The following is a 16,002-nucleotide window of genomic DNA, read 5'->3' on the forward strand; positions in this document are numbered from 1 at the left end:
CCACCGTACCTGAGAGCTGCCTCCTCTTGCTCCGATGACAACCGTCACACGGACGCCGGGACGCCGCTCCGGCTCGCGCATCACCACGAGGCACGGCGCAGCAGGCTGCCCTTACCGCGCTGCTCTGCGACGCCACGAACGGGGAATAACAGAGGGCAGGATCACACCCTGCTCCGTGGAAACCAGCCCACCCTTCAGACCGTTCCCCCGTCCCGTCCCGTCCCGTCCCGCCCTGCCCCGCCCCGTCCCACCCCAGCACGTCCTTGCTGACAACCTCCAACCCCCGTCCGTCCTCTCCGTGCCCAGGGCCTGGACCTTGGACACTGCCACGAACCGTCTGCTCAAGGGCGATGCGCTGAGACCGCGGGACGAGCGCTAGAAACCCTCCTTGCACACGTCGAAAGGTGGCCAGCCACGGCACAGCCTGGGCCTCGCCAGGTGACCTCGTGTGGTCTGTGGGGATGGGCCGGCGAGGGCTCGCTGGGGCAGGACGCTGCGTCCCCCCGGAGCGGCAGAGCAACCCAGACACAGGCCAAGGTTCATAGAGGATCCCGAGGTGTGTCACTGCACCCCAGGAATCGAAGGCAAAGGATTGAACCGGGTTGTTGTGGCAGGCTCTTCTGAGCTTTGAATTTACCCGGGTCAGTCATCAAAAGGATTCGCTTCTGTCTTACTCTTCGCCTACATCTTGCGCTGAGAGAGGGGCCGATTGAGTCGCTTCAGAGGGGCAGCGGTGACCCCGTTGCTGCCTTGGACTGGGCTGCTTGAGAGAGATGTCGTTTGGAGATTTCCTCTGGAGTGATCAGCTCATCAGTGACAGGGCATCAGCGAGGCGGTGGGGTGGACTGCCTAGGAGAGTTGTGGGCTCTCATTCGTTGGAGGTATTCAAGAAAATGAAGATAAGCCTTGTCAGGGATGACTAGGAATAGCTCCGCCTTTGCCATCCTGGGGTATTTCTCATGCTTCGGAGCATCGCTGCTGCCACACGGGTCAGGAGGGGATTCTCCCTGGTTGTCAGACTGGTACGGGCTGTGGGGGTTTGCCTTTCACTGTAGTGCTGGGGCTTGCTCATCACCTCCTCTTCCTGCCTCCAGGTGCCTCTGGGATTTGTAGACCATGGTTGCAGCCAGCAGGAAGTTTGAGCAGGGTAACGCACCTCCTTGGCCCCAGACCCCACCAGGGTTTGCCTGGGGAGGAGGCAGTCCCCCGTGTAGACTGGGCTGCATCCCCAGTGGGGCTTGCCCGCTGCCCCCCTCCCACCCCAGACAGCTCTGCCAGCCTGCAGGCAAAATCCACGGGGTTGTCTTGTTAAACAAGAAATCCATGTTTGCCCCTGGTAAAAGATAACATCCGGGGTTAACTCCATCTTTCCATGGGAAATGGAAAACCTGGGTCCCTGGTAATGACAGTACATCAGAGCAGGCTGGCGGCATGTCTATAGGTGCCCCAAGCGACCAAGTGGCAGACACAGAAGTTAGGGGCACAGCCTCTGAATTCGAATTACCTGGATCTTAAATGCTGGAGGAAAGAAAGGAATAGTAGGGGAAAAAAATCCCTGGTCGTGCCCTGTTCACTCTCCCTTTCAGCAGCCACTCCCTGGGCACAGCTACGTGAAAAGCTGTCGCAGTAGCAATGAGCTATGGCAACATAGCATGCGGGGCACGAACCGTGACGCTACTGTGCAGCAGCTCATAGGTGGCCCCTGGTGGCCCTGAGCTCCCAAGGGGGAGCAGGGTCAGGGCCACCAGCAGGTCCTCAGTCCTGGGGGTTTGCTCCCCTCCAGCAGCTGTGCCACGCTGCTTTTCTGCTTAGAGAGCCTGAGCTCCACCCCCGGCGCCGTAGCTAAAGACTCAGACAGCTGTTCCCTGTACTGGCGCGGGGAAGGACGAGTCAGCACCTCTGATTTCAGGGGCCTTCTGATGACCCAGTGATTGCAGGGGGAGAATGAGGCCCCCTCCAAATGGCATTATCTGCTGGTTTTAATCCCCCACCCTTGCTAGGTGACACCTCCACGTTGTCTCAAGGAGTGCTCTGGCCCTTTGTGGCACTGCGCGTGCTCCAGGCCCCGCCCCTTCCGCTCGAGCTGGCCCCGCCCCCGCGACTCGGCACGTGCAGCCAACCGCCCGCAGCTCTGACGTCCCGCCCGCGAGCAGTGAGTGACTGGTGGGTTGGTTCGGGGGGCGGGTTGCTCCGCTCCGCTCCACGGGCCCGCGGCGGGGCTGTCACCGCTAGAAATCCAGCGCGTCCTCGCCCGCGGGAGCGCCGGCACTGGGGAGGGACGATAGGCAGTTGTATTTTTCCTACCACAAATGTAACGTGTCGGTACGGTCCCAGGTGCGATTTCCCGCAATTTCCTGGGGCGCGGTAGGCAACGTGACAGGAGCGAGCGCGCTCTGGCCAGGGCATTCGGGATGTTGTTAAGGAAGGAAGACTGTTTTTTTGGCCCGCTGGCACCAGCTGCTGTGGAGAAAAGAGAGCAGTCACTTAATACAGAAGAATAAAGCAAGGGTGTCTGCAAAGGACATTTAGGCCAATGCCCTTCCTCAAGAAACAAGCCTCTGGTGTGGACAGGATTTGATTTTGTACAGGGAAATACCTTGGGATTCCCAGCCCGCTCTGGTAATGGCTGAGCCCTGGCGCTTAGCCACAAAGGCGTCTACAAGCAGAGCGACCACGCCGTGTGTGCCAGGAAGGTGTGTGTTAGGATGGGGCACTGATCCCCAGCGTGACGGGATCCAAGCTCTGCAGACTGTCGTGCTTGAAGGTCAGGCGCTAGCTATCTCTGTCGTGCAGCGCTGCATGGGAGACGGTAGGCAGGGCAGCAACGATGGTCTCTGGGAGGTCAATGAATGCAGACTCAGGAGGCCTCGAGCCGCTCCCCGGCCTCGCTACAGACTTCCCGCGTGACCTTGAGTGCATCACCTAACTTAGGCGGCGTCGCTTCCCCATGCATACCTGTGTCGACCCCCGTGTCGTCTGGTACGGCCGGTCCAGCATCGTCAGACGGTGTCTCGAACTATTCCAGGGTGTACCATCTCCACATTCCTAAGACCCCTGTATCTTATCTTGTTACTTACTGTAGCTGGTTCGTACCAGCCGCCATTCAGCCATTACTCCCACCTCATTCACAGCACACAGACTTACACAGATTCACTTGCTGCTTTTTCGGCAAATGGTTGACACGGTTAAGATGGCTACTTAGCATAAGCGAATGGCTTGCTTAGCATAAGTATTCATAAGCATAAATCACAGTATAAGTTTAACATTAGCAAAGTTGCAGCATAACATATTTTAAACCATAATGGCATAGATATAACATATTCCAACATTTCCCCCCTTTGATACCCAATTTATTAGGGTATCCTTTCAAAGCACGTGTTGCCATTTTTTGGCTTCTGTAATTTTTACATTTAATTTATACAATACAAAATAATAACTAGCAAAGTTAACAGCACAAACACAACACACAACTATGACTGGCTATAACATCTAATTAAATATTCCATTGACTGATGATAACCAGCCAAACGGTTTTTCACCAGCTGTGATGTTATTTTTTTTTGCCTCAGTTAAAACCTTGGATATGCGTTTGGAGTTGACTTGCACTGTGGTATGGGTTTTTATAGCTTTTTCCTGCATGATGTTGACAGCATGCACTAACTTTCGATGTTGTGTCACGTGGTGGAAAACCCCTGCTGACATTTTAAAGCTTACTAGATATAAATTTACTTTTTCAAATAGTTTATAGTCAGTTGTAAAGCTCTGGTTTACTATTTCCTTTTTTTATAATTAATGTTACATCCTATTATTGACAAAACATTACATAAACACACATTGACAGCTAAATTTAGTTAAAATAATACTATTGGTTAATATATAACTACAAACACCAAGTTCTTAAACAAACACACCCATATTTACATCTACTATGAAGGACCTATTGTAGGGATCATTATATTCTTGACTCAGGCCTGAACACACTTGAAATGGTTGGGTTGTACTCACTTTTATGATTAATTTTAATAATACGACTGTTAGTATTATAATTAAGAGTCCTCCTGATTTTTCCAACAGGATCCACAGCATTCTGGATACTTTTACAGTATCATTGCCTGTTCCTATAGCTTAATGCCTACTATAATGCAAACAACAATGTTATTTTATTATGCTTAATTTACTGATTTTAACTGGGAAGTATGCACCCACTTATGCCTTTTTCCTTTATTAATTTAGATCACCATAGGATGAATTTTACTGGTAGTATAATACGGTTCTGTTCATTTAAATTTTAAGGCATGTGCTTTTGGAGTTACTTTCATATCCACCCAAAGATTAGGCCATTCTTCTGGTCCAGGTTGGACGGAAGTGCCCAGGTCTGGGATCCGCAGACCAATGTAATTTTTAGATGGTTTATTTCCAATAATGTCATTACATCTTTATGATCTTCATCTGCATTTAAACTTTTGACAACTTAAAACAAACCAGACAAATACACGAAAACCACACAATAAGCCAAACAACACAGAACAGACAAAACCATTTTTGCTGTGGTGGTAAAATAAAGCCCTGGCTTAGGTGATGGCAATGGTGAGGCTTCATGGTTTATCAGTCACCTTTGCTGCTGGGTTGAATTTTACGCTATAGCTTCTGCACAAGAAAACAAACACACACCAACCTGCCAAGGAAAACTCCTTGCAGTAAAATATTATTCATATTTATAAATTTACAATGCTGACGTGTTTTTCTTGTATATACATATTACATGATAAGGATTATTTACATTTATTTTACTGTTTGCAGTGGTTCATTGCACCATTTTGGCAATTGGAATGGGGACCTTTACAATTTCTTTTCAAATGTGAAATTAAGGGATGCCAATACCCTTCTTACAATTTAATTAAATTACCATTTTAAAAATACGTTGTTTTTTTTCAGGGACATTTTTTCGGTCAGAATTTTTACTTAGAAAGCTTTTTCCATAGTCTTATTGCTGGGACATGATTAAATCTTTAAGGTATTTGGATAAAACAATAGTATTGTTCCCATAAATATCAATTCCAAATTATAGCAGCATTTTTGTGCAAAGGAAATAACCAAAACGTTATATTAGCCAAATGTAATATCAGTAATCATTTTACCCTCCTGCTGTAGCTGCTGGAATGGCAGAGGATTGTGCTATACCAGGAGCTACAAGAGTTGTTACTGCAGTCAAAGGTTTGAAGTTTATTGTTAGTTTTCAGGTTTTTCTGTTAGCCCTCGAAACAGATTAAAATTGGGGAGTTACGCATATTAAACATCTACACAATCATTTCCTAGCTTAACAAACGATCTACTATAAGTTATAATTTTATTTTAGCCTCTAATAAATATTTACACTGCCTTTATGGGGGAAAGTTTGATTCCTCGTTTGAAACACTTGCCTATATTCTGCCACATTTAACTCTTTCTGCCTGTGCCTTAAGAAATGCCTTCATTTACTTGTTTTGATTAACCCTATTAATTACAGCAAGAGCCTTAATAGCTGGCACTGAGTTTTCAGAAACATCTTTTTTTTTTTCTTGCCTTAACAAGCTGTTAATACTTTCCTTTCTGGGATACCTACGCTATACCCACACTAGTTTTGGACATACCTCACTTTTCTTACTTTCTGTTACCCCTAAGGGCGCACACAGATTACTTTTAACAGTCCCTCTCTACCTTACATGTCCGCACAATTTCTGCAAAGCCACAAAACAGAACATGCGGGGCTCCAGTAGCGTAGCTCATTTCACCTGTGTTTCCTTTTATTTTGCTAGGCACCGGGGCACATAGGATTACAAAATCTGTTTTACATCCACTGTTCCTGACTTTTGACAGAGCCGGACCCTTTCTGCTTTTCCTTTACCTGTGTTTAAGCTCCCTGGAGTTGTGTCGCCTGTCAGAGAGCACATGCAGCACTGCTTGCACACTGTATTTCTTGCGAAGCTGCTCACTCACTAGACTCCTTAGACTTTTAGTTTTATTACAAACTTTACATAGTTTCCAGCACAGGGGGTAATTTTTTCTGCTGCTGACCTCTTATCAGACCAGCAATAAAAATGATTGTGTGTAAACACCTTGGACGATCTCTGAGACCAAATGACAGCTCTCTCGAGGTTGCTATGTTTCGTTCTGCTATAAAGCAGTCATTCCTAAAATCCCATTCTCGCTCTCTCCTCCGCTTATCTTTCTGTACTGCACGTTTCTCTAGCAATTTTCACTCCTTATTAACCAGTGAGTTTTCTAACTTTCCAGTATAAGATTGCTGTTGTAAATGATTTGGGGTACACCATAACCCCATTTGGGACCCAGCGCTGTTACAAAACATGCTGATCAAGGCTCCAGTGTCAATCAGCATTGGGGGGGGGGTCATATTTCCCATATCTCCCACTAAACCTTGCATGTTTGGGCACCCCTAGTAGTTGAAACAAATTTATCCTACTAGTCCCCCTGGGTGCTTGGAGTAAAGTATTCCTTCCCTACGGGGGATTGGGAGGTAGCGAAGGCTGTACCAACTGAGGTAGATCTGGCTGTGCCCCTCCTGCCTGCCCTTGCATCCATCAATCTCTGCACTGCTTTGCTCTCTAACTTTCCACGTGTTTGTTAACTCATTCCTCTTCTCCGTTGTTGTCTTTTGTCTAACAGTCACCTGCAAAGCTTTAACAGACAGTGAGGGGTTTTTTCAACTCCTGAACCTGTTTCTCTGCTTGCTTCTCTTTGATCTTCCTTGCTTGTCTTGATGTTTCTTCTATTGCTTTTTTAACTGCTTGCCAAAAAAGCCACACAGCAGCGCTGTGTTGCCTCGGAGCAGATGGCTTTTCACGTATACAATACTTTTCAAACTGATCTTCCAGGTGTGAGAGACAAGCATCCACCCTCCAGGATGAGGTCGCCCCTTCCATAATTTCTTTTTTGAGACTGGGCACTTCCTAATTCTGCACCCGATTGGAGGGTGATTCCTTCTCCAGAGTTAGATTTCCTCTTGAACATCTTCCCCGTTCCTGCACCCTCCCCGCTCTACCTTAGAGGGTACCAAGTTCCAACCCCAGTCAGTTTTCCCTTCTGGGATATACCCCTTTCCTAATACAAGGAGTCCTATAATCCTAATCCCCCTGCTGGGATATGCCCCTTTCTATCAAAGGAGTTCTGAAATCTTCATTCTTCCATAAAGGTCCTTTCAGTTGTCCTATATACCAGACAATAATTGCTCAGGTTGCCTGCTTTCTATGCAGGAGTCTTATTAGGAGGGACAAGGCAGCATGCCGGACTTACTGAGAGTCACAGGAGACTACCATTGCCCCTTTCGCATTCTCCAGCAAATAATGTTGGACATTAAACCACCACGTGGGTTCAGCAAACCAGGGTTTATTGCATAGTAGTGGGCAACTGAGTCAGACGATTTAGCAGCACACCACTCACACTAAGTCATCTATCTGCAGCTTGTGGAGTCACACTGCGATGGCCAGTCACAGGCTCCTTCAAGGTGATGTCCAGTCGAGAGGGGTCGCCGGCTCTCTCTCTCTCTCTCTCTCAACGTGCCGATAGGCTGGTGGTGGTGGTCAGGACACTTGTCAGGCTGGTTTTTCACTGCCTTTTCATTTTCTTTAGGGCAGAAGATTGGTGAAGAAACCTCCAGAAGTTTCATAGATGTCATAGACATTCGGGCTGGAAGGGACCCTGGAGGATCATCGAGTCCAGCCCCAGGGCCAGGAAGTCAGCTGGGGTCACTTCCCAGGCCCAATACCCTGCTCGCGGCTGCTGGGATCATGGCCAACATCAGTGGGAACAACGTGGAGGTGAATTTCCAGCGGGCCCATGGTAAGAGGGGGCGGTGGCTGGCGCAGGGACAGCTCTCTTGGTCAGCTGCCTGGGGTGCCAGGAAACACGGGGGTGTTGGGGCAGTGGGGCAGGAGAGCAAGAGCAGGAACCTGGGGAAGGGGCTGGGGAGGGGAGGGGGAGGAATGGAAAAGATCAGAACCAACTTGTAAGAGGCAGACAGCTGCTAGTCTCCACCCAGTGCTCCCCAGTATGCCACAATGCCTCCCAGTATGCGCCAGTGCCTGGCAGTATCCCCCAGTGCATCCCAGTCCCCCACTATGTTCCCCTATCACCATGTCCCTCCAGTGCCTCCCAGTATGCCACAGTGCCTCCCAGTGTCCGCCAGCTCATCCAAGTCTGCTAAGTTCCCCTATCACTGTGTCCCCCGTTATTCTCCAATGCCTCCCAGTATGCCAAAGCTCCCTCCAGTTTCCCCCACTGTGTCCCAATCTTGTGCCAGGTTCCCCTGTCACCGCTGTGTCTGCCCAGTGCCTCCCATTATCCTCCAATGCGTCCCAGTCTCTTGCTAGTTGCTGCTTCCTGCAGTGCGTTGCCCCCTCTTCGTGAGACAGGAGATGGGGCCATGAGGCCGCGCAGGAAGAAGACGACGACCACCCTCATTAAGCTCCTCTGCCTGGGTGGAGTCTCTTGCACCGTGTGTACCTGGGGGCTGACGCAGTTTGGGCCTCCAGGGAGCAGCTTGGAGGGTTGAGCAAAAACCTCGCTTGTTTTGGGTATTGGGAGGGCAAATTGGTTTGCGAGTTTGCCTCCAGAAGATCAGGTTGGTCTGCAGGTAGAAAGAGTTGCCAAAGCAGGTTCAGGGTCAGTTTTGTAATGTCGGGTGCAGATCAGAAGCAGGCCGTCACAATCAGACCCGCATGGGACTCTAGTCATAGTCGTACTGATTGATGTGAGCAAATGCATTAGCTCTTATTTAAGTAGCCAAATTATTTACTGTTATTTTGCTATAACAGAGATATTCATGTGAAAATGCTTCAATAATTTGTAAGAACTAAAACAGCCTGGGAGAGAAGACCATGAAGGTAAAGAAGGAGCAGGACCAGCGCTGCACCCTGGGGAAGGACAGGAGGTACAAGACCCTCCCTCTTTCCCAGGGATATAAATCCCAGCGGACTGACGCCTTCCAAGTGCACCAGAGATCTGCTGCCGTCCAGCTCCAAAAGAGAGAAATAAATAGAAATTGCACCCATCCGAGGTCGTTGACTAGAGCAGGAAACCCGGCGTCTTGGGCGTGGGCTGTGGGGGAGTTTGGAGAACTCGGCCAGTTCAAGCAGACCTGGTGCCCGTCTGCGGCACCTCCCGCCTCTGCAGCCCCCGGCGGGATGGGGGTCTGCCCCGGGCTGTGGCGGGCAGGGCGCCGGACTGGGGGATCAACCTCTGCTCTTGGGTGTTAAGGGGCAAGCAAGTAAGGGCCTTTTTACACGTGCTCTGGGAGGGAGGGGGCACTTTAATGAATTAGAGTGGCTTCAAGAGCTGCTTTAAATAAAGCCCTGCAATGTCTTATGTATCAGCATCCTCCGCTTCAAAACCCCATGGTGGCGGGGCTCTAGTGGAAGCCGGTCAAACGAGCTTCAGTCGAAGTGCCTGGGGTGGGGGATGCTGATAAATGGGACGGGAGCGGGGGCTCGCTGGGGCATGCTAACGGGCACGCTGCAGCAGACGTGATTACTTGAGTCTGTTCTGACGTGCTGTAATTGCAGCGCATTGGCGCAGCCTCTGCACTTGTGTACAAGCGCCCTAAATGCTTGGGCTCTCGGCCTGCTTCTGCCTCCTTTCAGGTGGTCCCAGTTTCTCCCAGTCCCCCAAGCTGTCCGCAGTCCCCCAAGCTGCTGCTCCGCAGTTACCCCCAGCCCCTCCCACAGTTGCCCCCAGTTGCCCAAGCTGCCCTGAGTCCCCTGCCACCCCGCAGCTACGCCCAAGGGCCTGAACTCTCCAGCCCCCCTCTGTACTCACAGTGGAGGAGACGTGGTCTTCTCCTCCCACGTGGCCTTCTTCTCCAGTGGCCCTGACCCCCATCCCCCGCTCTCTGCTTGCCCCTGGCCCACGACGTAGTGCTGCTGGGGGCTTGGAAGGGGCAAGAGAGACAGCTGTGAATGATCCTGCTCTGGCGGGGGGCAGGGGTGGAGTGGGTGTGGGGGTGAAGGGGCCGGAGGTGGTGGGGAAGGGGCCAGGAGCTGGGGCTGGATGCGGGTGCGGGAAGGGCTGGGGTGTCCAGGCGGGGAGGAAGGGGAAGGTGCTTGGTGGGGGCTGCAGAGAGGGGCAGGATGCGGGGGATGGGTTTGGGGGGCTGAGGTGGAGGAGCAGCAGGAGGGGGGGTTGGGGTTGGGGAAGGGATCCCGAGCCTGGGGGAGAGGTTGGAAGTAGGGGTGCACCGATAGAGATGTTTTGGGCCGATACCGATGGCCGATTTTTTCCGAGCCATAAGCGGTTGATGCAGAGCTGATTGCCGATATGCAGCCCGGCAGCTTGGAGAGCGGTGTTGGGCTGGTAAGTCTGCTGTGGGGGGGGAGGGGTGCAGATTGAGGCCCCCACACTTAGGGCGGGAGTGGGGCTGGGGTGGCACGTGGGACGGAGCCCTGGGGAGGGGGGGGGGGCAGATGTCCGGGATCTGTGCACAGGACGAGGGCGGGCTGCCACTGCGGGCTGGGGCCAGGGAGTACCAGGCTCTTCCCGGCAGCTGGGGCTGAGCACGAGGCTGAAGTTTGTTGCTTATTCCCAGTTCCTTATTTTTGGTTCCTTATTCTGTTTCTTTTTCAAAGCTAAGCTCTACTGAAAAAAAAGCTGCTTATTCATGAATTACACGTCCTAAAGGGAGAGAATGTCATTAACTATGCATAATTACTAACTACTATGTAAAATAATATCCTGCATCAAATACAGAGCCTGATAAAGTCACAGGGCGTGTGATGGGGACAGGGTGTTGTGGCCACCAAAGAAGAGCCTGAACTAAGCAGGAGGTAGGTTTTCATGCTTGGAGCTGCCTGGCTTGGCCCCAGGGCTTCAGGGAGGGAGCCCGGAGAGGTGGGAGAAGCTTCATCCTTGGAGGTGTTTAGGGCCAGGCACGACGAAGCCCGGAGTGGGACGATGTAGTCACGGATGGCCCTGTTGTTTGTAGAGGGTTGCACTGGATGCGACCTCCTGAGGTCCCTTCCAGCCCTCACTGTCTGCGATCCTCTAAGGAGAAGAGCAGGCAGAAGCGATCCTGCACAGTGCACGGCAAGGGGAGACAAGGGACAGGAGGTGCAGGAGCACGCACAGCCCCGGACAATGGTCCTTGTTGGAGAAGCGCTTCGACAAGGGGGAGAGAGAGAGCCAGTTTGCCAGACCCAAAGCATCGGCAGTGAAAGCAAGCGCCCAGCAAGCACGTCTTCGCACTGTCCGTGGACGTCACCTTCCCTCCGTGGTCCCTGGGTTAGCGTCCTTATAAACCAAGGATATTCCTAACACTAGGGGCTACTAATGGCTAAATAATGCTGACACCTAACGATGCTCACACCCTGCAGTCCTGTCCTCCCGGGGGGCATCTCCTGCTGCTTTAGACCATCCCCGGCTCGGCCGCCCCAAGGAGCCTTTCTGGAGCTGCGTGGCAGAGGCCGACTGCCCCTTAGACATGTGAAGGGAAGGACAACTTGCAGGCCAGCCCCTGTCCCCTGGGTTGGGCACTGCTGAGGCTGGATGTTCAACGCGGGGCCTGATCCACAGCCAAGGCTGAGTTTGGGAAGGGTCATGAGTTAACCCATTGAGTTAACTAACCCATTGGTTGTGGTGCTTGGGCATCTCCTTTTAATCCTACTCCAACTTGCAGCCATTCGCACATCAATGTTGCTTGTCCAACTAAGGGATAATAAAGCATCGGAGAGGAGGAGGGACTGCGGCTCTGCATTGCTAGGGGGTTAGGATGCAATAGGACCCCCCTGAGACCCCTAAACACCATGGCAATCTCTGGTAGTGCCTTGGCTGGAGGACCTGGCCCAGTTGCCCCTGCCCAGCTACGCTTGAACCGGGCCTGGCTCAGGTGCTTTGTGACGCGCGTCCTCTCTGTCATCACATTGCCGCGACGATGGTGCTGGGGCAGAGACAAAAGCAGAGCCAAGGATTTGTCCTGGTCACTCTGTGGTCGACACGGCTGAGACTAGTTGAGTTAGTGGGCTCACACGTTGCATCGTAGTCGTGGTTGGGTTTTGTTCCTTAGTGCTCCGTTGTCTGTATTCTTAGTTATTAGTGTCAGTAGCACTAGCAGTGTTAGGAATTAGTCTTAGTTTTAGTGTAGTTAGTAGGTAGTTAGCACAGTTAGTTACTAGCATTATTAGGACCCAGTTGCCTGCCATGTTAATCATAACCCGCTTAGTTCCTAAGTCCCCTGGCCACAGGGACGTGGAGGAAAGGAGCAGCTCCCAGACCGCGCAGGTAAGAGACTTGCTGGGAGTTGTCTCACATCTGCTCCCCCTGGTTGCCAAGTCTTGCAATCTGAGTCCCTCTCTCCCCATTGCTGGAGTGTTTTTCTGATGCAGGACGTCGCCCCAAGCTCCCCCACAACCTTTTTTCGGGCCGTCTCGGCGCCTGGCCGCTGAATTCGCAGAGCTCTCCCTCGGGGAGCAGCGATGCCGCTCGCTCTTGCCTGCTCCTCCGCGAAGCAGACCAGGGGGACTTGGGTGTTGGGCCCTGGGTCGGCACTGAGCTGGACGAGCCCCTGCGGCTTTCCCACGTCCTGCCGGGGGCTTGCTTCTCGCCCGGGGGAGGTTGGTTTCTGCTAAGCGATCTGCCATGCTTCTGCAGCTCCCACCGGTGGAAGCCCAGCAAGGGACCGGAAATCCCCAGCCACCGCCCGCCAGCTCGAAGGGCACCATGAGAGCCCGCATGTACTGGGACCCCGCGGAGGAGGAGCTGCTCCGGTGCCAGGAGCCCTGGGACAAGACCCGAGTGAGTGCCCAGGAGGCATCCGCAGAGCCGGATCTGTTGCCAGCGGCTCTGCCATGCGGGCAGTTATAGTACAGTTGCTGAATGGCCGGACATCCTTGCCCCCAAGGGCAGAGGAGTCACCGAGGTCCCCGGGAGCCCCGAAAGGCCAGGCGAGAACTCCTCTGGCTGCAGTGTCTGGGCGTCTCCAAGTGCTTGAGCCTGCTGGGTTTTAGTGATGGGGAAACTGAGGCAGGGGCTGTCGGAGGGACTTGCCCAAGGGCACTCGGGGTGAGTGGCAGAGCCAGTGATGGAGCCTGGGAGATCTCCCTCCTGGGCCCGTACCCAGAGCACAAGACACAGGTGACCTGGGCCCAGTGCCCAGGAGCTGATGGTGCCCCAGTCCTCCCCTTTGCTGTGCCAGGCTGCAGTCACGGGCTCTGGGTACGATCCCTCCTGGGCCACGCAGCTGCCTGCCGGGGCCCGGAGCTGGCAGGCGGCTGCTGCCGATGACACAGAGGCTGGCAGGGGTTTGCCAGCACCTTAGCATCCTCCAAGTGGGGAGCGGGAGTCCTTTCCCGTCACGGCCCTGCGCTCAGGGCACTGTCCCATGTCCCCTGGCAGAGCATCAGTGACCTGGGCCACTTCCACAGGCTCCGCCAGAGCACCCAAGTGGCCCTGCGGGCGAGCCAGAGACTTGAAAAGAAGCTGAAGAGGGAGGAAAGGTTGCTGCTGCTCCTGGAGCCCAATCCTGCCGTCCTGGGGCAGCTGCAGGGAGTGAGGAGACAGGTAGGGCTGTGAGTAACCCGGCGTCTTTGGGGCTGGGAAGGGCTGTGGGGCTGGTGAGGGGTGGGGCTGGGGGCTGTTGGCCTGGTGGGTGCGTGTATCTGGTGGATTCTGCACACGCTGCAATTTGTGGCTGGGAGCGTGGCCCCCACGTGTGTCTTGGGGACGAGTGTGCACACATGGGTGATCAGGGATGCACACATGTCTCACAGCGGTGGTCAGCGGGTGAGACCCTATAGCAATACCCAGCATGTGTGCCTTGGAGGATGGGGCTCCGCCTGTCCCTGCATCGGGGCCCGCAGATGCCCAGCCTGTGCATCCGCAGGGCCACTTCGCACAGGGCCGCTCACCGCTCTGTGCCCTGATGCCCGCTTTGTTCCTTCCTCCGCCCGCAGCTCTTCCGGCTGGGCAGGGAGTGGAGGCAGCAAAGCATCCGGCTGCAGCAACTGGAGCTCGTTATCGGGAGGAGGGAACAGTGCCAGAAGAAATGCTCCCGGGACGAGGGGCAGCTGAGCATCAGGTCCGTGACAAGGAGTGGGGCATGCGTTCCCCGGGGCAGGGAAAGGCTCAGCACAGCTGCCTCTGAGAGCGGGGACCTGAGTGGTTTGGGACCTCGCCCTCTCTAGCGGCCCTGGTATCTTCTCTCCCTCCATTCCCAGTTGTGGGGAACGTTTCCTGCCCCCCTACAAGAGGGCTCCTCCCTCCTCAAGGCACCATCTGCCCCCCCAGATATATGATTATTAGCAGAGCCCCCCGGGAGGCTCATGAATAAGGTGATGTCCCTTGTCTTGCAGAGGAAGGAGCCAGAAGGACGCCTTCTCCACGGCTGGGCCCTCAGCATCCCTGAAAAAGTCAAGATTCCCTTCCCTTAAGCAATAAACAGCTAGTTAAAAATTCAACTGGCTGCAGTACTCCAGGTTTTGGCCCAGCACGAAGGCCCGGATCCATTGCACTTGTACAGGGACCAGACTTTGTTATTAAGAGCCTCTAGTATCGGGCGCGAGACTGGGAGAAAAGGGGTTGGCGAACGGCGGATGGAAAGGTGGTCAGTAATAGAGAAACTTGGGAAGACAGTCGAAAATGGATTAGGGCACGGCCAGGTCGGCTTCAAGCCCAACATGCACGAGCGCATGGAAAAGGGGAAGACGAGGAAAACTTTTGGAATCAGAAGGTAGACAGTAGACCTCGCCAAGTGCCCATCGGCGTGTCTGCTGTAACCTGTTCTTCCGCGCGATCCAGTGGGGACCCTCGGGTGCAGGAAAGCAAGAAATAATTGCCCAATGTCAGCAGTGGTCGCATGGAGGGGTAGAGGGAACCGTAACCAGGGGCAGCAGGTCGTGGAACAAGGGACCCGGTAAAGGAACGGGTGCCTAAGATGCCAATTAGTAAATGCTAAGCTGGGGGAGACACTCCCCCGATGTATCAAAGAAGGACCAGTCCACGGTCTGGGTTACAAATGGATTATATAGACGCACTTCCGGTGACTAAGGAAGGGTATAAATACTTGTTAGCAGTGGCGGATGCTTTTTCGGGAGGGGCTGAAGCCTTCCCGATGAAGGCACACACCGCAGGAGCTACGGCTAACGTGGTCTTCAAGGGAGTGTTCTCCAGGCATGGGACCCAGGCGATAACCAACTCAGACAGGGGACTGCACTTTGTGGGAGAAACTATGAAAGCCCTGACACAGGCTTTAGGGATACAACAGAAGCGGCGTGCGCCCTACCGTCCTCAGTCGTCCGGCCAGGTGGAGACAATGAGCCGAAGCGTTGAGGAAGGTTGTGTGTGCCAGCGGTAAGAAATGGGCTGAGAAGTCGCCCCTTCTTTTGGCAGCCGTTAGATCAGCCACCCGACTGAGACCACGTTTAACGCCTTATCACATTATATTTGGCCGTCCGATGGAGCCACGGATCAACCCGCTACAGCTCCGATCAGATGAAATTCAAGAAACAGGTGTAATCTCGTGGGTTAAACAGCTGCAAGAAGACAAGGTGGTGTATAAGCACAAACCAGAAGAAGCCCTGTTGAAAACCTGTGCTAAGATGCAAGGAAAGCACGAGGTTGCCCCCCAGCTATGGCAAGTAGGGGACCAGGTAATGTACCTGAAATACAGGAAACCCCGCCATAACCTACACACCAGATGGGAAGGTCCATATTGCATTGTTAACCTAGCTGGCCCGACGGCGTGCCAGATTGACACGGGACCCATGGGTATGTATATGGGTACACCGTGCTCAATTAAACAATATGGGATAACACCTCCCCCGGATGCGGGTTTGTCTTCTTATCTTTCAGGTTTTAGACGCCGAAGACATCGCTCTGCAGAGGCTCGGCAAGAGGTTCACCTTAAATAAGTAAGCCAGCATTAATCCTACTGTGCGATCACAACTGTTTTGTTTGGTTTGTGTGTTTTGTCTATGGTAGTGGTTGTTGGCAAGCTTAGAAGGATAGGGGAAGAGGAGAGAG

The 16,002-nt window shown here is 53.0% G+C and overlaps 1 long non-coding RNA gene across 2 annotated transcripts; it reads left to right on the forward strand.

Annotated features, from left to right (window-relative positions):
* The first annotated feature begins 2,135 nt into the window (after positions 1 to 2,135).
* Positions 2,136 to 9,042, forward strand: LOC102375762. 2 transcript variants are annotated; one of them, XR_325489.3, is made up of 3 exons: positions 2,136 to 2,163; positions 7,627 to 7,836; positions 8,811 to 9,042. It is a non-coding gene; the product is annotated as an uncharacterized LOC102375762 (long non-coding RNA). The 2 variants fall into 2 exon arrangements; XR_325488.3 differs by having other exon boundaries at positions 2,136 to 2,152.
* The last annotated feature ends 6,960 nt before the right edge of the window (positions 9,043 to 16,002 follow it).

The sequence above is a fragment of the Alligator sinensis genome, unplaced genomic scaffold (assembly GCF_000455745.1).
Source record: "Alligator sinensis unplaced genomic scaffold, ASM45574v1 scaffold1409_1, whole genome shotgun sequence".
Lineage (NCBI taxonomy): Eukaryota > Metazoa > Chordata > Crocodylia > Alligatoridae > Alligator > Alligator sinensis.